At 53.4% G+C, this 23,805-nt stretch overlaps 1 long non-coding RNA gene across 2 annotated transcripts in view; it reads right to left on the bottom strand.

Moving 5' to 3' along the window:
* The window catches only part of LOC116902225, a 30,547-nt gene extending 8,733 nt beyond the window's left edge, over positions 1-21,814 (bottom strand). The window contains exons 1-3 of one of the 2 annotated variants that reach the window (XR_004388052.1): positions 21,727-21,814; positions 7,894-7,970; positions 5,959-6,054 (exon numbers count right to left, since the gene is read on the bottom strand). This is a non-coding gene — a long non-coding RNA (uncharacterized LOC116902225). Of the gene's footprint in view, positions 1-5,958; positions 6,055-7,893; positions 7,971-21,196; positions 21,423-21,726 lie in introns of those variants that run through there. The other variant, XR_004388053.1, reaches the window with a different exon arrangement.
* Between the last annotated feature and the right edge of the window lie 1,991 nt (positions 21,815-23,805).

The raw sequence follows: 23,805 nt of genomic DNA, 5'->3' as shown, positions 1-23,805 counted from the left end.
GATTGGGCCAGATACTTAGGGATAGTTATGGCCAGTTCTCCAATTCACTCCATGAAGCCAGTGTCCCTGGAACTGCAAAAAGACACCCTAAGAAAAATGACAAACCGACGTCTCGGACTCCAGAGGTTAAAAACTGCCTACAGACAGCAAGCAGACAGCTCAGACATATATGAAAGAACCAGCACCGGGCCAAGCTTCCTCTTTAAAAAACCAGTGACTAACACACTCACCCCCCTACAGAACAAAACCACACGATGATCTCAACGTGCGGTAATCTAAACACACACGGAAAAGACGTCTGACGTAACCCCACACCATTTCACCACAAACACACAAAAAAGGAGTGGGCCATACCTGAGATTCCAGCACTCAAGACGGGCAGAAAACCACAAGCTTCCAGGCAGTCACGGGCAATGTTAATGGAGACTCTATCGAAGAATGGAGGGACAGGAAAAGGAAGTGGGAGAGGAGGGAGGGGAAGGCGTGAGGGAGATGGAGGAACAAATGGGGAACTCCCTCACCTGACACAGAGCATCTAGAAAAGCCACAGCTCGTGTGGTGCTAATGGTGACAGACAGATAGGAAAGCCCAGATGTCCCTTCCTAGCAGTACTTCCGTTTGAAGCTGTACTCTGGGCTGCTGAGGAAGGAAGTAACAGGGCAAAGCCTACAGGCTGAAGGGAAGGTGTCAAGTTATGTCTACTTGCAGGTGACATTATAGGTCTGCTCGCTTGCTTGTTTACTTTTGAGACAGTCTCAAGTAGTCCAAGATGTCTTTGAACTCTAGCATTGGCTCTGAACTGATTCTCCTGCATCTTAAGTTCTGCGATTACAGGCCCCTACCACCATGCTGGGCCAACATGATCTCAGAGAAAACTCCAAGGAGTCTACTAAAAGTCTCAGAACTAGTGAGTTCAGGAAGGTCGCACATAACAGGGTCAACCTGTAAAGACAGAGCTCGTGAGGTGCGTGGCTCAGTGGGTAAAGGCGCCCACTGCCAAGCTTGACATCCTGAGTTCAATTCCCAGGACCCGCATGGGAGGAGGAGAAAACCAACTCCCAAAAGTGGTCCTCTGACCTCCACTTACATGCCATGGACATGCACACACGTGCACACACACACAAAAAAGATTTTACAAACTGTGATGGCTATTCCTGGTTGTCGACTTGGCTATGTCTGGAATGAACTACAATCCAGAAATGGTGGGCACAGCTATGATCTAGATCTAGATCTGGAAGACATAAATTTCCGACCTGGATCGTGACATGGTGGCCATGAAAAGCTTAGGCCCAGGCAAGGCAGTACATGCCTTTAATCCCAGGAGACTGAGGCGAGCAGATCTCTGAGTCCAAGGTCAGCCTGGGACAACGCACGTTCCAGATCCAGTTGTCATTGTACTGGACCACACCTCCCACTGGAGGCCTACATAAGGACACTGGAAGAAGGAAGATTCACTCTTCTTCGCCTGCTTGCACTCACGTCCCAGCACATCTGTTGGAACCCAGTTCTACAGAAGCCCAGCTGAAACGCCCAGCCTCGTGGGCCTGAGCAACTACTAGACTCTTGGACTTCCCGTCCACGGCTGTTCCATAAGTTCGATAACTCTAGAGAACCCTAACTAATACATAAACCTTTTTAAATAGAGCTTGGAGTGTGGGTTAACAGTACAGTGCTCATCAGATATGCAAACGGCCTTGGGGTTCACCCCTAGTCTCACAAAATACAGAAATGCATTTCTACACACTAGCAACCAATAAACCAAACTGAAAGTAAGAACATCCCATACCATCAACAAAAGAAAGGCAAGACTTAAGCTCCCAAAGGTTACATACAAACTTGCTGTAAGAAATTCAAGAGCTAATTAAGGAAAGGCCACCCGTGTCCACAGGTCATGAGGGCAAATACTGGTCAGATGACAAGGCTGAGCTTGCAAACACCATCAGCAAAACATTTGCCACACAATCATGATGACCTGAGTTTGTGCTCCAGCACCCACCACCTGTAAGCCCTGCTCTGAAGCAGAGACAAGCAGATCCCTGGGACTCCAGCCTCCTGAGAGAACTCCAAGTCAGTGAGAGAATCTGTCTCAAAATGACAGGAGTGACAGCTAAGGAACCTCTGGATCACCCCCAAACACAAGCTTGTGTACTTGTGTACAAAAGATGGCACTTCTCCCACCGGATCAACTGGGGAGGCAGAACCCTGCCCGACCAACTGGGGAGGCCCAGCTGACTTCTCTACGAATGCTGACAGCCTGACTTTAAGATACATGTGGAAAGCCAAGACACTAGGAATTGTCAAAACCATCCTGAAGTGGAAAACACAGACTGAGACGTCACGAGTCTCTGCTTCAAACATACCGTAGACCTGAGGACATCACAACAGTGCTGACTGTGACACGCACAGCCTTGCAACCCTATGGAGCAGCTTCAGGGCTGTCGCGATGGCTCGGTGGATAAGGTGACTGTTTCACAAGCCAGATGAGCTAAGTTCAATCCCCAGAGCACATAGAAAAGCAGGAGACTGACTCCACGAAGCTGTTCTGGGAACTCCACGAGTGCACTATGACGTCTGCGTGCACCGTGCATGCATGCATGCACGCACGATTAATAATAATAAATAAATTTCAGAAAACAAATACACTCTCAGAGTCAGACGGCATTACCGGGGCACCAAGACAACTCAGTAGTGACAGTAGTCTTTTGACAAAGGCTGCTGGGACAACAGAGCGGCCATTAGAGACAGCAGAACACTTGGCAGCCTCCTCCAACACAAAAATGGCTTGAAACAGACCACAGGCCTGAGCCCTGAGGCAAAACAAAAAGCCTGCATGAGGGCAGTCAGGCCTGGTGGAACACACATTAATCCCAGGACCCTGTGAGTAGAAACAGGGATATTAGCTTGAGCCTAGCCTGGGCTACAAGAGGCCCTGTCTCAAAGAAACAAAGACCTGAAAGGAAATATAGGTAAAAGCCACAAGACCTTGAGACCAACGATTTCTCATGCAGGGCACTCAGGACCCAATAACAGAAGGAAAATAAGCTCCTACTTATCCTAACTTAGAATCCTGACGTTCTTCCAGAGGACACCCTTAAGAAAGCAAAGAGAAGAGCCAGGTGAGGTGTAGCAAGATTGGAATCCCAGCGTGTGAGAAGCTGAGGTAGAAGGATCATGAATTGGAGGCTAGCCTGGGCTACACAGTAAGGCATGTTATGGTTAGTGTTAATTGTTGACTAGATAGAATCTAGACTCACTGGGGAGATAGTGGGGAAGACTGTGAGAGATAATTTTGACCGTTTTATCGGAGGTGGGAGACATGTCCACTGTGGGTGGCACCATTCCCTGGCTGGGATCCTGGACTGTGTGAGTGGAGACTGGAGGCTGGCCTTTGTTCACCTTCTCTGCTTCCTAACTGTGGATGCAATGTTATCAGCTGGGTCACGCTCCTGCCACCTTAGTGTCCCTGCTATGTGCCTGTTATGATGGAGTATGCTCTTGAACTACGAACCAGAATCCTTTCTCCCTTAGGCTGTTTTTGTTAGAGTGTTTTGTCACATAACAGGAAATGAGACTAAGATAACCCTGTCCAAAAAAAGACAACCCAAAACACAGAAGAAGATGTTTCGAAATCATGTAACAAGGGATTTCTATCTAGATGATATAAGGAAACCTAGACCATCAAGATGGGCTCAGATGGGGAAAGGTTTGCTGCCAAGTCTAAAAATATGAGTTCACTCTCCGGGACCCACATGCTAGAAGGCGCAAAACAACCCCGAAAGCTTTCCTCTGTGCCACAACGTCTGAACACACACACACACACACACACACACACACACACACACACACACACACACACACTCTTCCTCTCTCTGTCTCTGTCTGTCTCTGCCTCTCTCTCTCTCTCTCACACACACACACACACACACACACACACACACACACACACACACACACACACACACACCCCAATGTTTAACAAAGTGTCTAAGGCTAGAGAGATGCTCAGCGGTTAAGAGCGCTTGCTATCCTTGCAGAGGACCCAGGTTCGGTTCCCACGCCAGGCAGCTCACACGCACCAGTACCTCCATTCCAAGGAACCTGACCACCTCTGCCGCCCGGGTAGGTGGGGCGGGGGGGAACCTGTACTCATGCACACCACACATACGAATACACAAGTGAAAGCTAAAAAAAAAAAAAAAAAAACCTGAGCAGGGCTGAGTGGCAGGGCACTTGCCTGGCATGAGCGAGGACCTATGGGTGCAACTGGACAACGAACAAAACCCAACTTCGAAATGGGCAAAGGATGCCAACAGGCGTTTCTCCTCCAGAAGAACCAACCTGCAGCTGACATGGACAGAAGCTCATCGCCAGGACCCACGGGAAAAGGCAAGTCAGTCACGTGAGATGCTGTGTCCTGCCCACAGAGCATCTGTCATCAGAAAGGCAGCCAGCACCAAGCACTGTCAGGAACATGGGGACACCTTCTTCTATTATTGGGGGGCCTCCAGTGACACAGCCACTTGAAAAAACAGTCTGGCCTTCCATTAAAAGGCTCGATGGGCCCACTCTCCCTACTTAATTTGGCCTAGCTGTACGCACTCTTAGCAAGTGCTAGAGCATACAGAATGTGGGAGGTTCATTTAAGGAGGGGGTTGGACTCCGCCCAGGCATGTATGGAGAAGCTGTTATGTATGCTGAAGTGATATTTTCTAGTGATGCATCTGTTTTGCTGTCACCCACACTCCTATATGTAACCCCTCAGCCATGCTTTTGTAAGCCCAATAAACTCAGAGGTTCACCAAGCTGGAAAAAAAAGGTTCAATGAGAACTTACCACGCCATCCAGGAACTCCACTCCCGGGTACACATCGGCAGAAATGAAAATGCAACCACACAGAAACCCACAGCCTACAGCACACAGGGCAGCATGAGCCGTGGCCCCACAATGAAACAACCCAATGTCCACCAATGGATGATCATGTGAGTGGACTGCACGCACGCCGGGTACAACCACAGGCATAACACCAGGCTTAGAGCCCACCGCTGTGCCCACCCATGGCCTGAGTTCCACCCGGAAGTCTGTTTGTCTTGGGCATCCTCACTTCATCCCTAACCCCATGCAGCTGGCGGGCGGATGTCCATCCCAGAGCCCACCTGGATCCAAGACCTCCTACTCCAGAAACACGATTTCCCCTCACTCTCATCCCTCTCCCTCCTCCTGGCTCCTGAGGTCTTCAGATTGCCTGCCCTGTTGTACAGCTCTCAAACTCCAAAAAAACCCAAAAAAAACAAAACCACTGCACACATACATGTATGCATGCATGCACACACGATTTCAAAATAAAACGAGTACATTAAAGGGACACGGTAAGATCCAGTTCACCACAGAAGTATTCATAATAGCCAGGAACAGCCCAAGTGTCTGCCAGGGCAGAGCCTTAAAAAATGCTATTGTGGGAGTGGGAAGACAGCTCGGCAGTTAAGAGTATTTGCTGCTCTTGCAGAGTTCAGTTCCCAGCATCCATGCGGCATCACACAACCATCTGTAGCTCCAGCTCCAGAGGAATGGCGCCCTCTTCTGGCCACCTCAGGTATCTGCACCCACATGCACATACACACACACACACACACACACACACACACACACACACACACACACACATTTAAAATAAAATAAAATAAACTTTTTTTTTTAAAGTTGATATCATGGGCTGGAGAAATGATTCAGTAGTAAATATAACTGCTTGTTCTTTCAGAGGTTCTGGGTTCAATTCTCAGTACCCACATGGCAGCCCACAACAGTCTATAACTATAGTTCTATAGGATCCGATGCCTTCTTCTGGTGTGCAGATGTACACACAGACAAAAAACCCACATATATTAATAAAGAAATAAATACATACATACATCTTTTTTTAAAATGTTGTTATTATGGAAGCTAAGATAGAACAGTACTTACCAGAGGTTGAAGAGGAAAGAGAAAAGAGGGGATGAGGAGAGATTGACCAATGTGCAGGATGCTCTAGTTGGATGGGTTGAAGAGGTCCCCGTGTGCCTGTGTGTGAACACTGGATGCCAGTAAATAACAATACACTGCACACTTTAGAAAACTGCAAGAACTAATTCTGAATGTGAGAACACAGAGAAACAGTGTTTGAGGAGACGGGCTCACATGGTTTGACCATTATAAAACACACAGGGGCTACAGCTATGGTTCAGGGGGGAGTAACTAATTGCCTAGCAGGAGTGAGGGAAGGTTGCATCTCAGCACAGAATCAATCAATCAATCAATCAATCAATCACATGTTATCTATAAACACATATTTTTATGTCAATTTAAAAATGTTTTCATTACAATTCAATTTCTTTTTTTTAAAGATTTATTTATTCTATTTATATGAGTACACTATCACTGTCTTCAGACACACCAGAAGAGGGCATCGGATCCCATTACAGATGGTTGTGAACCACCATGTGGTTGCTGGGAATTGAACTCAGGACCTCTGGAAGAGCAGTCAGTGCTCTTAACCACTGAGCCATCTCTCCAGCCCTACAATTCAATTTCTGAGATTTATTTTATGTGAGCCCTTTGTCTTGCATGTATGTCTGTGTAGCGTGTGCATGCACAAGGCTTGCAGAAGAGGGCATTGGATCTCCTGAAATTTGAGTTACCGTGACATGCACACAGGGAATTGAACTCAGGACCTCTGGAAAAGCAGCACGTGCTCATAACTGCTGAGCCATCTCTCCAGCCCTTGCATTCAGTGTTCATCTCTGCGTGGGTGAGTCTGAGTGTGTGTGTGGGTGAGTGTGTGTGGGGGTGAGTGTGGGTGAGTGTGTGAGTGTGTGTGTGTGTGTGTGTTTGGGGGGCGCACACGCCACTGTGTGCACATGGAGGTCAGGAGACAAATCGGAAGAGTTAGTTTTCTCTCCCATGTGGGCTCCAGGCCTCGCACTCAGGTTGAGTCTCCATGGCAAGCATCTTTGCCTACAGAGCCATTTCACGAGCCCTCAAAAACATTTTAATGTGTTAATACACACACACACACACACACACACACACACACACACACACACACACACGCGCACGCGGGCTGAGGAGACGGTGGTATGGGTAAAGTGCCGTCCGTTATGCAACCCTGAGGAGCTGAGTTCAGACGTCCAGCACTGTGGATGGCAGCACATGCCTGTGACTCCAGCAATAGAAGCCATGACAGGCAGACCCTGGGGACTTCCTGACTAGAGAGTGAGGTGCGGGTTCAGAGAGAGACATTACCTCAAAAGATAAGATGGACAAGTGACTGAGGAAGATGTCAGACTCCAGCCTCTACATGTGCTCACGGGGGCATGCATCCCGACACCCCCACACAGAGAGACCCAGAGGACAGAGGCAGACATAGGGCATATCCACACAATGAAGTGTTATTTGACAAGCAGTCTTGACACAACTGGCTAAATGATGCCCCAACTAAGTAGGTCTTGAAAATATGCTAAGTGAACAGAGCCAATCAACTCTGACAAGAGCACGCGATGGGCCACTTCAAATGGATTAATCCCGTGGGAACTTATCTCATCGCTGTGACAGTTTTTAAAGCCATCCTGGAAATCAATGTTCACCTGACAGATTGGCAAACTGATATTTCTATAATTTTGCCTCAAATCTAGTATCATCTCCAGTCTGGGAGGAAAGAGGCGAACTGGAGAGGGTAGCACATATACCTGCTACTCCACTAAAAGACATTGTTTACCAAATTACAACCGCACAGTTATATGGTGAGTTCAAGACCAGCCTGGGCTACATAGTGAGCTGAGAGCTACCCAGCAGCTGAAGTTAGCCTCGGGTACACATTTAATGCAGACCAGCCAACATGAGACTGGATCGCACCCAGCTTACCTGCCTTTGTTCAGATCCCAGCTCAGCCTGTCATGGTTACACAGGTCACTCAGCACTCTTGGCCTCTGTATTCTGTCCTGCGGAAGGATGTTTGTCAGTGACTTCTCCACACGGCTGTGCTTAAGCCACATTCTCTGCCCGTGATCAATGTTACTATGGACACCGGGTGACTGTCGCAGTCACCCAGAGCCTCAGAGTGAGTGTGCTGTGTGTGCTCCAACAGCAGAGACCAGGCAGGCTTCCCACAGAGGCAGCCCCACGCAGGGCAGCAAGGTCCCCACAGTAGGGCTAGGGTCTCTGGCAAAGGAAGTCTTTGGATCATCCATCCCAGAAAGGTCACTGGGCTGAAAAGCTTACCACACACCAGCTGGCCACAAAGGGAAAACCAGAGAGTGTGCTGTGACCACATAGCACTCTCGACTCTCCCGACTCTCCCCTAGCCCAGAGGACAAACCCCAGAAGCTGTCTAAATTGGAGGCTCTCAGTGGAGAGTGACTCCCAGGGACGGGCACCATGCTAAATAATACACCATGCATGAGCCCAAGACGCTCCACCCTATCCCTGTGTGACCGGTGCCTTTGTGTAGATGAGAAAACTGGGGTCCAAAAGGGGGTTAGCTGTTTGCCTGAGGTCATGCGGCAACTAAGAGACAGCATTAGGAACAAGCATGGATTGTCCGGGATCCTTAGCCCCTGCCCCAGGGCCCACCCATCATAAGACGCCAGCCAGGCCTGTGTCTGCCCTTGCCGTCATCTCTGAGGCTGTTCTCAGCAGGACCAGGAACACCAGATGCACCACTGAGCACTGGAAGCAGGGTGTCTGCCACGGAGGGACGAATGAGTAGGACATGGCAGGCAGACTGGGCAGTGCAGGGCCCAGCCAGGTTGGGAGAGCCTCATGGTTTGGGGATGTCCTAGTGTTGTTCTCAGGGGCAGTGTACTAGCCTACAGGTCGCCTTGGCGAGGGGCCTTCCTCCGACTCCTTTGGGCAGCTCCCCAGCTCTCCCAGGCCCTGGTCACAGGGACAGCCAGCCATGTCTGACAAAGAAGCTAAGTCAGGGCCTGAGCCACTCTCTGAGGCCTAGCTGTCTTTCAGCCTTTTCCAAGGCCACTGGTCCCAGATGATCTCATGGAGGGTCTTAAGCTCCTGGGTCAGCTCATTTTTCCAAAGGAGAACAAAGACTAGACAGAAAGACAGGTGCACACTTCAGGCCCCAGGAGCCAAGGCACCACAGCCTCCTTCTAGCCTCTCAGCCAGCGAGAGGAAGCTTGAAAGCCTTTGGGGCTCAAGGATGGGTCCCCAGCTGATATTCAGACAGGCTCCCGCAGTGCCCACCTGGGGTAGGGAAAAGGACCCACACCCATCTCACAGGAGGGTGGCCCCCTCTACAGCATCATTCTGGGGGAAGTTCCCCGAGGACAGGTATCTGCGCCCTGACTGTCTTTAGTGTGACTGAGGGAACGCCCTGCTTGCCTGGGTAACCCTCACAAATGGCTTAGCAATGTGGAGAGGACGAAGGGCTAATAAAATACCCACGACAGTAGTGATGACTGAGACTTACCTAGCATCTACTGAGTACCGTCACAGGGACTCATGGAGCCCAGGCTAGCCTTGAACTCACTACATAGCTAAGGATAACCTTGAAGTTCTGAGTGCTTGCCTTTACCTCCCATTTACATGGTGCTTACATAGCCTGTTAGCTGAGAACCCATGCCAGCTCATTTTATGAGTTTTCTAGATAAGAGTCACACTACATAGCACAGGCTAGCCTAGAATTCAGTAAGTAGTCCAGGCTGACCTTGAACTCAGAAATGCACCTGCCTTTGCCTCCCTCCCAAGCACTGGAATTAAAGGCCTGTGCCACCATATCAGGCCCATGTGAAATTCTTAAGTCCATTTTACAGATGAAGCAGATGAGTCTAAGATCCTGCCACAGCTGGTGACTCCTGTGACAATCCCCCCAGCTTTTCCAGCCAGTAAGCTGCCCCTGGAGGCTGCAAAGGCTCTCAGAAAAGAGCCTGTGGCTGGGCTGGTCTTTCCTGGAACCCAGCACATGGACAGCTCCATAGCAAACGGCTGGGTGAGATGGGAGCTTGGGCTGGGGACAGACCCTCCTGTGGTTGCCACTACCCCAGGAGTCTCTTCACAGTCTGCAACTTCACAGTTTTACATCTGAAGAGAGGATCCAGGAGACTGCCTGGAGACCAGGAAACCCTTATTTTCTGCACTGTCCCAGGACAGGGAGAGTAGAGGAGGTGTGGTTGGAGCTGAGGAGTCACTAAGAGACAGGCCAAAATGGTTCATTCATGAGTTCAAGGAGTTACCATCACTGAGTGACCCCAGACAGGCCACATTTCATCTGGGCCGAAGCCAGCATCTGGGCACAAAGTCTCTGACATGTTCGGGATGACGGAGTGACCTTGGTTGGACACTGAAGTAACAAGTTCTAATCTTACCCCAGCCTCTCCAAGGTCAGCTGGGCAGCCCCCTCCTCCCTAGCGGCAGGCGGATGGGCCCTGAGAGGGGCCGCCAGCCGGCCCCTGCCCACGGTGCCCGCTGTTCCCTGCCAACAGCTCTGGTTGCTTCTCGACTCTGGGAACATGGTGCCCCCTCCTCCCCGCCCACACCCAGGTGGCATCTCCCTTGGGGACATGGGTGGGCAGGAACGCCAAGTGGCCAAGCCCGAGTGCTAAGTTCCTCCTCCCACCCCCTAGCCCACAGGTGCTGTCTCCTTCGCTATCCATGAACTGAGGAAAATATTGAATATGAGGGCAGTGGTCAGACAACCCTCCTGCCTGCTGGGGGCCTGCTGCTTGCTCTACCCCCCTCCACCCCCTGACATTGCTTCACCCCTAAATGATCCTCCAGCCTCTGCACATGCTGTTCCCTTCTCAGGGGCTGCTCCTGGTCAGTTCCCAACCTCACCTATCCATACCCAGTAAAAAGAGGTAGTCCTCTTTATCTGGGCCAAGCCCTCCCTCATCATGAGGATTATGAGCTGAACGACCCAGGTTCAAAACCCAGCTCCGGCCTTTCCTTACTATGTGACCCTGGCAGTTTCTCTACCCCTGTGCCTGTCCCCTCCCCTACACAATCAGGACACAAACAGCCTACTTTGAAGAATGGTCATGAGAATGAAGTAAGTTCAACTAGTGGAGCCCCAAGAATAGGGCCCAACGCCCAGAAAGTCCATCAGAGCAGCGGCTACTGTGTTCTGGCCACCTACTAAGTGCTAGGCCCTGAGCTCAGTCAGCATGGCCACTGGCAGGCTGGCCTTATGAGCCAACGTCCTCACCAGCAAACTATACCAAGAGAGGAAGGAGGTAGCTGGCAGGAAAGAATGGCAGGCTTTGGGTAGACTATAAATTTTCAGATACACAGAAACATACATTGAACATGGAACACTATAGAGATTTACTTTCGCATGATGTGAGGGGGAGAAGAGGGTCTGCTATGCCTCCTCCATACAGAAAGAAGATGGCTACACTGCATGGTGAGCTATGCCCGAGTACCCAAGTATTTCAAACAGACACCCATCTGCTCCTCGTCACCCTGGGCACCGAGCTCTGCCCCTCAGGACTTCTCCCTCCACGATCTCCCTCTCCACTCCATCCCCTGGCTTCTTGCTGTGGCCCCAACACTCCAAGCATGCTCCACCCCCACCCGTCTCAGGGCCTCTGCATGTTCTCTCCCTGGGTTCCATCCCTGAGAGTTGTAAGCCCACCCCACTCCCAGTGCCAGCCAGCCTTTCAGTGTGAGCACCTTCCCCGATGCAGGTACAGCAGCAGCCCGTCCATTTCAGAGGGCATATCAAACCCCCTCCCCCATTTTATACAGATAGGGTCCATGGCAATTGGCTCCCTCTAACAGAGGTGCCCACTGATCCCTCGTTTGCTGGTTTTCTGTCCGCCCTGCCAGTCAGCAAACACTGCAAAGGCAGGGATTGAGTCCAGCCCAGTGTACATGGATGAATGGATGCACGGATGATGATAGACGGATACGTGGACAGATAGGAGAAGGAACAGGTAGATAGATGGGCGAATGGGTAGATGTGTACATGGATGGATACATGGATGCGCCCCACTGAGGAACAGACAGGAAGGTAGGTCATTAAGTAAGTAGGTAGATGGACAGACGGACAGATGGATGGATGGGTGGGTGGGTGGATGGAAGATGGCAGGATAGCAGGATAGATGAGTGGACAGACAGAGGTGATTGGGTGGTTAGGGAGGTTGTTGGGCCCACCTAGAGCCTCCCCAGGAGGAAGAGGTAGCCTAGGCCACATGTCTATTCATCCCCAAACTGAGCCCCAGCCCTGCTCTCCCTGCATGAAGTCCCAGCAGAGGCTCTGACCACCCAACTTATGCCTGCAATGTAAAATATAAAGCAACTCCAGTCCCCAAGCCCCACCCAGCACAGGCCTGGGCCGGGAGCTGGGTGGGAGGTGGGGGTAGAGCGTTTGCCAAGTGAGTAAGGAGTGAGGCAGGAATGGGGGAGCGGATCCAAGGGCCATGGCTGTCAGAACATGCCTGGTCCTGCATTCTCAGTACAAGCACGCTAGAGGCTGAAAAGCCTCAAACCAGCTCTTCCAGTGCCACCGGGGAGAGCCTGCAGGCTCCAGCTGGCCCTGGAAAGGGGAAGGAAGACAGAAGCTAAGCAAGTGAAAAATGGGGCTCACACCACACACTCAGGACAGACAGACTGGTCCTGTAGCTCACTGCCGGACCTCAGCCCCTGACCTGTGCCATGCAGAACAAGATCCCTTCTAGACATCTAAAGTGTCCACCCTGCAGGCCTCAGGCTGCAGCGCCCCAGGCCAGCCAGATGCAACCTCACACAAAGTTGTAGCTTACTTTCAACAAGACTACACACACACACACACACACATACGCACGCACGCACGCACGCACGCACGCACGCACGCACACCTGTTTTGTTTTGTTTTTATAACTCAAAGGACTCCCTGGAACATGAACCACATAGATGACAATGTTGTATCACAATGTCAAGAAGCTGCAAACCCCTGTGCAGAGAGGCCAAAGCCCGGAAGTGAGTGGAGCCTGAGCAGGGGGTAGGGAAGGGGAGAGGCGGTGCTAGGCAGTAAATGACCTGGCTCACAATGCTGACCTGTTGTGCCAGGTGAGGAGGCCTTCTGCAAACTGTGGTGCCCTTCTGGGCTGCTTCCCCATATGGAGAGAGGCTTTGGCTCTGATTCAGGAACCTTCGACCCCAAGATGCTGAGATGTCTGAAATCCCAGCCCGGCTCCAGCCAGCCCTGGATGGGCAGGCCCTCACACACCTGCAGTGAGGAAGCTCTGCCTCAGGGCTGAGAGGGAGAGACTATGACGAGCAGAGGAAACTGAGGCTGGGCTCCCTCAGCAGGTTGGAGTCAAGCTTTGTCAAGCCCGGAGGCCAACTGAGCAGACTCCATTTCCCAAGACAGAAATGGGTAAACTTTAATATTGCTGTCTGGGATTTGGGGGCCAGGGTCTGTGTAAAGCCATAGGTCCCCTAGGCCTTGAGATCCCTGGCCCACTATGTGATCCTGGCCAAGGAGAAGCCACGCTCAGCCTCGGTTTTCTATCCTCAGTAGCCAGGTTCTGAACCTTGTCAGTTCCAGCTCCAAACACTCCCTGAGCTCCCTGAAGGAAGTGTCCCTTCCTTCTCCCATTCTGGAGCAGAGATGCTGACCTGAACCCTCTGGCCCATGCGTCTTACCCCTAAATGAAAGGCTCTGAGTCCCTACTGGGGGCCACACCAGCCCTAACCTTCCCCTCAGTTCCCTCTAGTGCCCACGACAATAGCTCCCCCTTCCCTGGAAACAGCATGCTCCTGCCTCAGAGCCCTTGCACAGGCCATTCTATGCCCAGAGTCTGCTCCCCCCCTCCCCTCCATTTCTCCACAACTCACTCCCTCACTTTCCTTGGGTCTTCAGGACAAAGGTCACCTGTCCCAATAGGCGCTTCAATGGTCCCACCCCAGCCAACTCCCCTCTCTCCCAGTCTCAGCTCAAAAGTCAACCTTTCCAGGGGACTTAAGGACCCCCTCAGCCCTGCCAGAGGGCCTCCAGTCCTCTTTCCTGGCATGAACCTTCACTCTGATGGCAGCAATCTCTGGATGAGCACAGGGCCACTTCCACTTTCTCACAGCTGACACTCACTGATGGTCAGTGTCGCGTTAACACCAGTGCCTGGCTGGGACAGTTTTGAACACCTTTTCAGAACAGAGCAGATGGTGTGGGCACAGAGCACAGGCCCAGTAAGGGGAAGGGGCCTGGGTTGAAGGGCGGAAGGAAGAGGGACGAATGGGAAGATGGATGGGGAATGGAAGGATGAATGTTGGGTGCGCAGGGAATCCATAGTAGGATCTGGATTTGCCGGGGATGCCTGGGCTCCTGAGAACTGGCTGAGACGGGAGAGAGATGCTGAGCTTCCTCGTCAGAGCAGCCAGGCTGTGCAATCCCACCCTTGACCTCAGAAAGCTCCTTCTCCCAAGGGAGGGAGTGCAGAGGAGGAGCACACAGCCCTGCTCCCCAGGGAGGGGGCTCCCAGGCTCCATCTGTCTCCCCACAAAGGGGCTTTGTCCTTGGAGCTAAGAGCTCAGGGCGCCCGGAAGCTGCCCCTTGGCAGCCCAGCAAGGCTGTGGCTCTGAGCCAGGCTCTCCCAGGACTGTACAACACTGGACACAACCCTCCAGAGGACACCCTCTATTTCTGTGAGGGAAGAAACTGAGGCTCAGGAAGGGAACAATCACTTGGCCAAGCTCTCCCAGCTGGAATCAGTGTAAGGCCTCAAAGCTAGGCCTCTTAGGTTCCACAGTCCATAGAGCCCTCAGACTATCAGGAGCTTAAGAGAGGGTGGACTGTGCCCTGGGAGGCTCACCCACAAGGAAGGAGGCTGGGACCGGGACCAGAGTCCACTCTAGGTGGCCTGGGGTACCGGTCGTACGACACCCCATTTCCTAAGGGGCAGTGTTACCAACAGATGCAGTAAGAGGGAACTGCGGCATCCCTCCCTGTCTCCCCACCCCGACCCAGGTTCTCGATATTCCCAGACACAGCCACTCAGCAAGGCCACACTGCCTGAGCCAGGCATGACCCACAGAACTGGATACAGCCATCTTCCCAGGGGCCTCCCACCCCATCAGGCTGTATGTAAAGAGCATACGCTTGGGGGTCCACAGAAGGCACCAGGCCCAGCCCCAGCTCCCAGCGCTCATAACCAGCTCACAGGCTGCATCACAAGGCCCTGATGAGGCTCCTCAGAAGGCCAGCCTCTGTCCTCTGCCCAGTCAGGAGCTTTGACCCCTGTCTTAAGCCCCTGCTCCACTTCATCCTCCTCTGTTCTCTACCGACCATGCCTTCCCTGCTTCCACAACACTGAGTGTGCAGGATGAACCGGGCTCCTTCTCAGCAGGTATAAACGACCCCAAGTTCCACAGCCGCAGGCGATGCACACACACACACACACACACACACACACACACACACACACACACACACGCACACACACACACACTTTACTTCCTGGGTTCCCTCTGTCTAAAGACGCCCTCACCCTTCTCTTTCTCAGGATCTCTTGTTCACCCTTTGGGACCTTGGTGACCTTCCTCCCCGGAAGCCTCCTTGGCATTGCTAGGCCGCCATCATTCCTGTGTCACCTAGGTCACAGTAGAGCAAACATCAGGGTCTGTAATTGGCTCCAGAGCATTGCTTCCAGATCACACTGTCCTCTCCTCCAAAGTGCATCTCCCCTCAGAGCCCTGGAGCAGCCTCCTGTGCCCCGCCCCCACCCACAGGTGGCCCAGACACCCTCAGTTGCTAAGCATGGAGAGCTCCAGGAGCCCAGGGGTAGAGTCCCAGGCAACACCAAAAGCAGCCAAGGCTGGTTCTGACCATGATGCCCATGGATCTAAGGTGTGGGCAGAGTGGGTGGTGGGGGAGCTGCCTGCAAATGGCCAACTGGTAACCAAACCCACGTTGCTTCTAAAACTAGGGCACAGGATTGAAATGGGAACAGCAGAATTGTCCCCAAATAGAACAGTGGCTCATCTGGTTCCGGGCCTTGGGAACACCTGGAGGGGTGGGGGTTGGGCGAAGGAGGCAAAACCTGCGGTGAGGAACCGTTCTACCCACAATACCCCTGTGGGCCCCAGGCTGCCTTTGATCACACGATCCTCTGCCTGGACACTCTCCCCTTCCTACCACCTTGGCCACTGAGGGAAAACTTCCTACAGGCATAAGATATTTAGGGAGCCAGCCCAAGGGAAAAAGCTGCTGTCTCCTGACGTGGACGAGGGAGAAGCCATTTACCTGCCCAGCAGATACAGGCAGGAACAAAGTCCACAGGGCACAGCAGGGCCACCTGGGCAGTACAGGAGTCCCACCCTGCCCAGGGTGACAGATGGAGCAGCCACCTCAGTGAGATGTTGTCTGTCACACCATCCACCAACCCAGCTGCGTGGGATTCTTCAGAAAGGTGGGAAGGGGGCGTGACCTGCCTCTCACCGATTCCTCAGAAGGAACCTCCAAGTTTCACCCCTTCAAGGCTTTGTGACCCCAAGCAAGTCACTTAACCTCTCTGATCCATCTAGGCACTCATAGGAAAAGACAGACCCAAGACTCAGGAGAATAGGGTGTCCTAACTGCCTAAGCAGGGAGAGCACCCAGCAGACGCCCAACCTGAGGCCAGCTTCCTCATCTGTGATGAAGGTGATCACTGGGTTCAGTCTCCATCACAGCCCTGCTGGGGTGCGCAGGTAACTACATAGAAGTGCTTTGCAAACTATAAAGTGCTGTGCCCTCGGGAGTGGTAATTACCACACTCTCCCTTAGAAGCAGAGAAAACCAGCCTAGAGGTGCTATCTGCCAGAGATGGAGCCTTGAGGGTGACAGAGAAAGGGTAGAGGAGGCGCAGGGAGAAGACAGAAGGTGAGGGGAGAGCCAGGGATACTTCCGCTGTGGGAGGGCTTGCTCAACAGTGGGGTACCTGCCAGCAGAGACGGCGGATGCTGAAACCGCAACTCTCAGAAAAGAGAGGTAGGAGAGTCACTCCTTCCTGCCAGGCTGGACCAGAGATGAGTTCCAGCTCAGTCTAGGCTATACAGCCAGGCCCTGTGTCAGACACACCCCCAATAAAAGAATTGGGGACCTTCACAGGAATGCAGGACCTGTACAGGCAAAGGCAGACAGGAAACCAGCCAGTGGCTCAGAGCGCCCGCGGGGTAACCCACAACAGAGACACAACAGACGAGAGAGGCTGGGTCTCAGGAAGGAACTCTGTCTGAACTGGGGACATCTCCAGGAGACATGCAGAGGCCCCAACCCTCTCTGAGCCTCCGTTTGCCTCCACCGGAAACAAGGGAAGTGCAGCTTGTACCCAGGTCAGCATGAGAAGCACCCACTACCCAGAGAGCAGATATCTCACAGGGAGGACCCCACACGGTAAGGAGGTTCTTGGGCACTGCGAGTCACGGGACGGGCATGTGATGAAGTTCTAGGGGGGACGTGGAGAGATGGGAGCTGGCCTCGGAGTAGCTAGATGGAGCTGGCAGGCTGCAACCAATGCGATCCCTCCTAGATGTACAGGACAAGACAACCACAGGCCGAGGTGGCTGGTGCCAGCCCAGAGGGTTCCCAGATCAATTTGCCTTTCTGGCTCACCACAGAATCACCTTCCCTCACAGTATGAAAACACCCTGAGTGGGCCCTGCGCCCAAGCACTAGACCCACACTAGCACACCTGAGAGTCAGGCCACCTTCCCAGAGATATGCTAGGGCTACTCAGATTGGGGAAACTGAGGCTTAGAACAGTTGACTTCCCCACCATCAGACGCAGCAAAAGGGCTGCCACATCAGAATTCAAACCCAGAGCCAATTGTCTTCCTAGGCCTTACTACTACCAAGGAGATCATGTAACTGGACCATCCAATACCCACCCGCCATGATTGCAAACCCAGGACGTCAGGGAACCCATACTCTGCCGCAGAAAGACACTGGCCACAGTGAAGACTCCTGCTCCTGTTCTTCCATAAAACAGGAATAAAAGTTCTACTCACTCCAGGACAGGAAACAGAAATAGTGGGTCACTCTGCTGTGGTCCAGCTCTGGAGAACATAGTGGCATCAGATAAACTCAAGTGGAGGCCACAAGTTGGACAGAATGGCCTGAAAGAAGCTATCAGGCCCCAGCAGGATCCCCATGCTTCCTGGTGCTGCCCCCAGTGTCAGACTCAGTGGTGCTACTGGTTGCCACCCATCCCAGACATCCCCTGCCCCACCCAACCCCAGGCAGGACCCAGTCTCAGGTTCCACGGTAAGGACCCTGAGGACCAACAGGAAGAAACAAGCCACAAGAATCTTTCCATTTCTCCTCGCTCCCAGCTTCTCCTTTCTAGAACTCATCTGAGTAGTCCTAGCGGGAAGTCACTTGCCCAAAGTCCCATAACGAGGGATGGAAACATGGGGCTTCTGGCTTCCTGCTCTGGGATTCTCCCTAATTGCCTAGCCTTCTAGTAGAGCTAACTAGCTGTGCTATGCTCACAGGCAGGCTAACTGGTGGGGACAGTCCTCCATTACAAAGGCATTAGCATGTTCTTCCTAGCCCCAACACACACACACACACACACACACACACACGGTGAAGAGAGAAAGTCTGGATAGATCAGGAATGACAAACTCATAGCACACAGTCAATGCTTGCTAAGCTTCTGTCCACAGCAGACATTATCAATCTATCACAGCACTGTTTCCCATGAAGCTAACATTGGACCTCAGAAGGTGGCTCAACACAGTACTTCGGTTTACTAGGAACATCCACTTCTAGCAAGCCCTGCCCCAAATGGGACCTGCAGACCCATGTCAACTCCCACTCTAGGCCATGGCCACACAGATGGCAAGGCTGAGCCCAGAGATAATAACAGGCTTCCAATGCCACACACAGCAAACAGGACCCATTTTCTGAACATTAACTAATGCCGGGCGCAGAGGCTTCTCTTAACCCTACCTGGAAAAGGAGGGATGCTTGCTTGGTCTTTCTGTAAAGAAGAAACCGAGTCTCAGAAAGATACAATGAAAGACCCAAAGACACACAGCAAACAGGATGGTCAACGGCCAGAATTGAACTCAGGCCTGTCAGAGTATGATCTCCGGTTTCCTGGCTGACCAGCCCTGCTCCCCACCCCCACCCCCAAACTGTGCTTCCTGGGCTCTCATGCTTCTGGCTTTCTGGGTTGAACTCCTACTGTACCTTCAAAACCTAGACTCATACACCTTCCCTTCCTGAGACCCAATCAGGGCTCCCACAGAATATGCGAGTCCAGACTATACATCTATTCCATTAGCTCTGTGCCTTGGCCTCCAGCTAATCTGGTTCACACAGAGGATACCTGTCAGCTCCCTATGTAAAAAAGGGAAGCCAAGATCCTTCTGAAGTCTTCCAGGGGCCCTCAGAGGGAGCAGCCCTATTGATAGCAGGCCCTGTTAGATCATCCCATCTCATTTGGTTCTCTACAATTATACATTCCCCCCACCTCAGGGCCTTTGCACATATACACCTCTCTTTGCCTGGCACACCTTCCCCTAGCTTCATGCCCAGACACCTCCTCCACTCCTCCTTCAGGATTTCTCCATTCCCCAGGCCATGCCCTTATCACAGCCACGATTATATATTCATTTATCTGGCCACTTGCTTGATACACGGCCTATCCCCCACACTCCAGTTTCTAGGAGCCAGGGATCTGTTCACAGTTTTCCAGCAAGTCCCCAGGCTGATGACCTTCTGAATGGAAAGGAAGAACACTGGGCCAGCTGCATTCTCGGCTGGTTGACCACTGCTTCCCCCAGCTCAAGCCCCTCCTCCAGGAAGCTGTCTGCTCCTCCTACCACAAAGCTGCTCAACCAAGTTCCCAGGCCCCGGTACATAGTATGTGCTCAATGCGCGATCAAAGCCAGCAGAGGACCAGATGGACAGCAAGAACAAAAGTTACTTAACGATGTCCTTCCTAGACCCTGGGGGCTTAGAGGAGCGAGACACGCCCCATCCCCACCCTGACCCTCAGATGACCATCAGGGAAGAACCCCAAACAGGAGCCAGCCAATGTGCTGGAGGCTGGGGGTAGGCGAGTGGGGAGAACACGGGAGACAGGAGAAGATGGGGTGGGAGAGACAGGGTTGCCCTAAGGCTGGGACGAAGGAGGAAGAACATGAGTTTGGGGGTGGGGTGGAGCACGGCACTCCTAGCACTCATTCTCAGCCTGTACCCCAGGATGTAGACAGGAGGTCAGCTGAGAGGTGACACACTGTAAATCACTTCCCTTGTGGAAAGGCTACCTCACCAAGACACACCCCGTCTCCAGTAGGGCCTTATGTCTCTGCAGGTGCAGAAGACATGGAGGGAGCCTTTTCCAACAATGCCTTGGGACTGACCTAAAAGTCACCGCAGGTTAAAGGGCAGACAGACAGCTCTTCAGGAAAGCTAGCCCCAGGACTTTGCTGGATATCAGCAGCTCTGGTCATTACTGTTCCGTTTTCTTTACTGATTTATCTACCTTTCAGTGGTTCCTCAGCTAGCCAAGGCCTCGGACAGGCTAAGCATGTGCTCTACCACTGAGGTACCTATCACAACCCAACTGATCAATCCTCTCTGACAGGACTGGCTGTCATTCACTCTTGTCCTGACTACATTCAGTCTTCTGGAGGGGCTTTAGGGCAGCCTCTGAAGCATGGAGTTACCCACTTCTGCAGGCAACTGTGCCACAGGTACCTCAACCATCTTGTGCAAGCTCCAAGCCCCAGGATGGGGCTCATTTACAGACCCCACCCCACCCCCATACATGCCTAGTCCTGAGCTGCCCAAGTGCAGGGGGACAGTCACCTGAGGGCTGATGTGGAGTCTAAGGATAGTTAGTACCTGGCTCAGATCACTCAGGAAAACGAGAAACCTAGATACCTGGACTCCATAAGGTTGGGAAGAGAACCCTACCCACCCCAACATCCACTTTAGTAACTGAATCTGACCTCCGCCCAGATGATCCCACCACCACTGCTTTTATTGGACAGTCTGTGAGGCTGGGAAAACCGTGTTCAGGGCCCTATAAGCCTCACACATCTCTGTCCACCTTTCTAATCTGCATGCCCCAAAGATTTAAGGGATACCCAGAGTGAGTCCCCTCTGTTCACACCAGCCCAGCAGTCCCCGTCAGACCCACATACCACTGAGGAAGGCCTTGGCTCAGAGAGCTAAGGCAGCTGTCCCCAAGACACACAGCATGACAAGTGGTGGTCCTAGTACGGGGCACAAACTCACCTCCAGTACCTGCCTGGGTGGGCAAGCGGACCTGGTGGCGGTAGTGAAACCTCAAAACTTTTGCCAACTTCTGAGCCCATCGGCCGCTGGGCCTGCGCAGGGGCGAGACTGGGGGCTGGGGGGTTGGGGGGGAAAGGGTGGCCCTGTCTCTTCTAGGCCAGCAGCACCAGGCCCTACCCGAGGCCCCAGTGAGACCTAAGGAGGTCTTGTGGCCCGCCAGGCGCCCAGTCCCCGACGCCCACCCCACCCCCACCGCCCACTCCGGGCTGGGGGCGCCGGGCCCGGGGGCGCCGGGCCCCGCAGCCGCGATCCCGGGCGGCGCCGATCGGCCGGGTTTTCAGATGTGGCCTAACTGAGCCTGGGACTCTGCGACCGAGGGTCCCCGCGCTCCGGTGCCCCCCGCACCCCGCCCGGCCTCCCCCGCGCATCCCAACAAAAGGCCGCGGCGGGCAGCTCACGGGCCGCGCCGGAGAGTGGGCAGGGCGGGAGCCCGCAGCAGGGCGCGGGGCCGGCGGGGCAGGGGCGCTCACCTGCGCGGCGACCGCGAGCTCCGGACGCGCCCGGGCGGACCCCAGCGGGGCGCGCGGCGCTGGCGGGCGGCGGCCTGGCCGCTCCGGCGGGGCGGCCGGCTGGATTCCAGGCCCGGAGACAGACCGAGAGAAAGGGAGGAGGCGGCGGCGGCGGTGGCGGCGGCGGCGAGGGGGAGGGAGCGCGGGAGGAGGGGGCCGCGGCCGCGGCGAGCCGGAGAAAGGAGGAAGCGCGGACCCGGGCCACGCCGGCGACCCCGGGGACCTGCTGCGCGAGCCGGGCCCGCGCCTCCCGCACCCAGCCCCCCCACCCCGCAGCTCCGCCCGCGGGGGCACCCCCCCCCAAGCCACGAGTGGGGCTTGGCCTCCCGGGACCACGTTAGGGTTCCACCCTAGCTACCTGAGCTAAGCACCGGTGGCTAGCACTGTCCGCAGACGCGGAAACTGAGGCACTGGCCACACCAGCCTTGACCTGAGTGTTTCTAGCCCGAGACTGGGACCAAAGAACAGGGAAAGAGTGAGGGGGAGAGGCGGTATTATTAAAATGTATCAAAAGGCGAAACATTGGCTCACTATGTGGCTGACTGGCCTTGAACTTGCGGAGCCTCTAGCCTCTGCCTATGCAGGGCAGGAACTTGCAGGCCCTGTTCAATTAGGCCAAGCCTAAATTCACTTTCAGTGCATAAGGAGACCGTGTACATCTGCTGGGCAGTGCATCTTGCCAACCACTGATGATGGCAGGAGAAGAAAAATGGGGCAAGCGGGATGGGATGTGGCTTCAGGCTGGTCTCAAAGACCACCAGGTTCCAGGGTTGCCCATTGGGAGCATCTTTGACTCCTCCCATTCTCTCTGAAAAGATGGGCCTGACCAGCTATCCACCACCTCCATGTTCCTTCCTTGAAAGTACTTCCATCTCACGGACAGGAAACTGAGACCCGACCAGGTTCATGTGGCATAGGCCTGGGCTTCTGACAAAGATCCCTCCTGAAGGGCAAATCCCCTGTCATCCTAGAATGTGAGAGGCTTGGGCCTCAGGGTACAGCTATGTCTCCCAGGAGACCAGGAAAGGGCAAAGCTTTGAGTCAGACTGATCTGAGTTCACATCTAGGCCAGGTGCCTCGGGGTGTGTTCCGTCCATTAGCTTCCTGTTCCGGCCCCCTCTGTTATGAAGCAGGAGTGGGCAAGACTGAAGACCTGAGGGCCGCAAAGATGAGAGCGAGTATGGCCAGAAAAGGGTATGGGACTGCCCAGGGTTCCTCATGAACAGCAGGCAAACTAGTCACTCCCGTTCACAAGCATTGCTTAAAGATTAACGGCAGTTTCCCAGGACTCCCCTGGGCAGGCTCTGGCTGGAGGAGCAGGTTTCTCCTCCCTCCTCCATGCCTAAGTCTTGTCTAATGGCCTTTACTAGCCACTCTGGGCTGAGGGGGAGGGTGGATACTCTTCCTGTGAGGCTCTGGGGCTGACTCTCGAGAGTGAGCGGTAGGTGTCCTTCCCTGTGCCACACTTGGTGACCTGGTGTCAGCCTCAGAGGAAGTACATTCTCCTTGGAAATGGGGGAATTTGACAAGTAATTCAATAGTTTTGTTTTTGTTTTTTTTTTTTTTCTTCCAGAGAGCTGGTTCTTTCTCCAGAAGTTCAACAGAAAGGTCTGGGGGTTTCTAGAACGAAGAAAATAGAAAGCTTCGAAGCATAAACTTTGGACCGAGGGGCTAAGGTTGAAGCCTCTGCTCTACCATTTTGCAAACAGAGTATGCTGTTTTCCCCCCTGAGCCTCAGTACACCAACAGCCTGCACAGCGGCTAGGGTTCCCAGGGGGAGATAGACAGGTGAGGTACCTCTGCACTGATAAGTTCTCGCAGCCTTTCACGGAAGACTGGTGTTGGCTCTGCTGCTGACACAGCCTCACAACTGGGCTGCCTCTAGTTTTGAGCATAGGGTAACATCACATCGGAGACTCTGAGAGGAAACACCCAGCACAATGGTTTCATTGTCGAGCTTTTGGAGTACCCTTTGTTCTTAACCATCCCTCCCGGCTTCAGACTGTAACCCCCACCAGGCATGCCCACCCCTGCCACCAG

The sequence above is a fragment of the Rattus rattus genome, chromosome 5, assembly GCF_011064425.1.
Source record: "Rattus rattus isolate New Zealand chromosome 5, Rrattus_CSIRO_v1, whole genome shotgun sequence".
NCBI classification, from domain to species: domain Eukaryota; kingdom Metazoa; phylum Chordata; class Mammalia; order Rodentia; family Muridae; genus Rattus; species Rattus rattus.
This window is presented reverse-complemented; position numbering and strand designations above follow the sequence as displayed.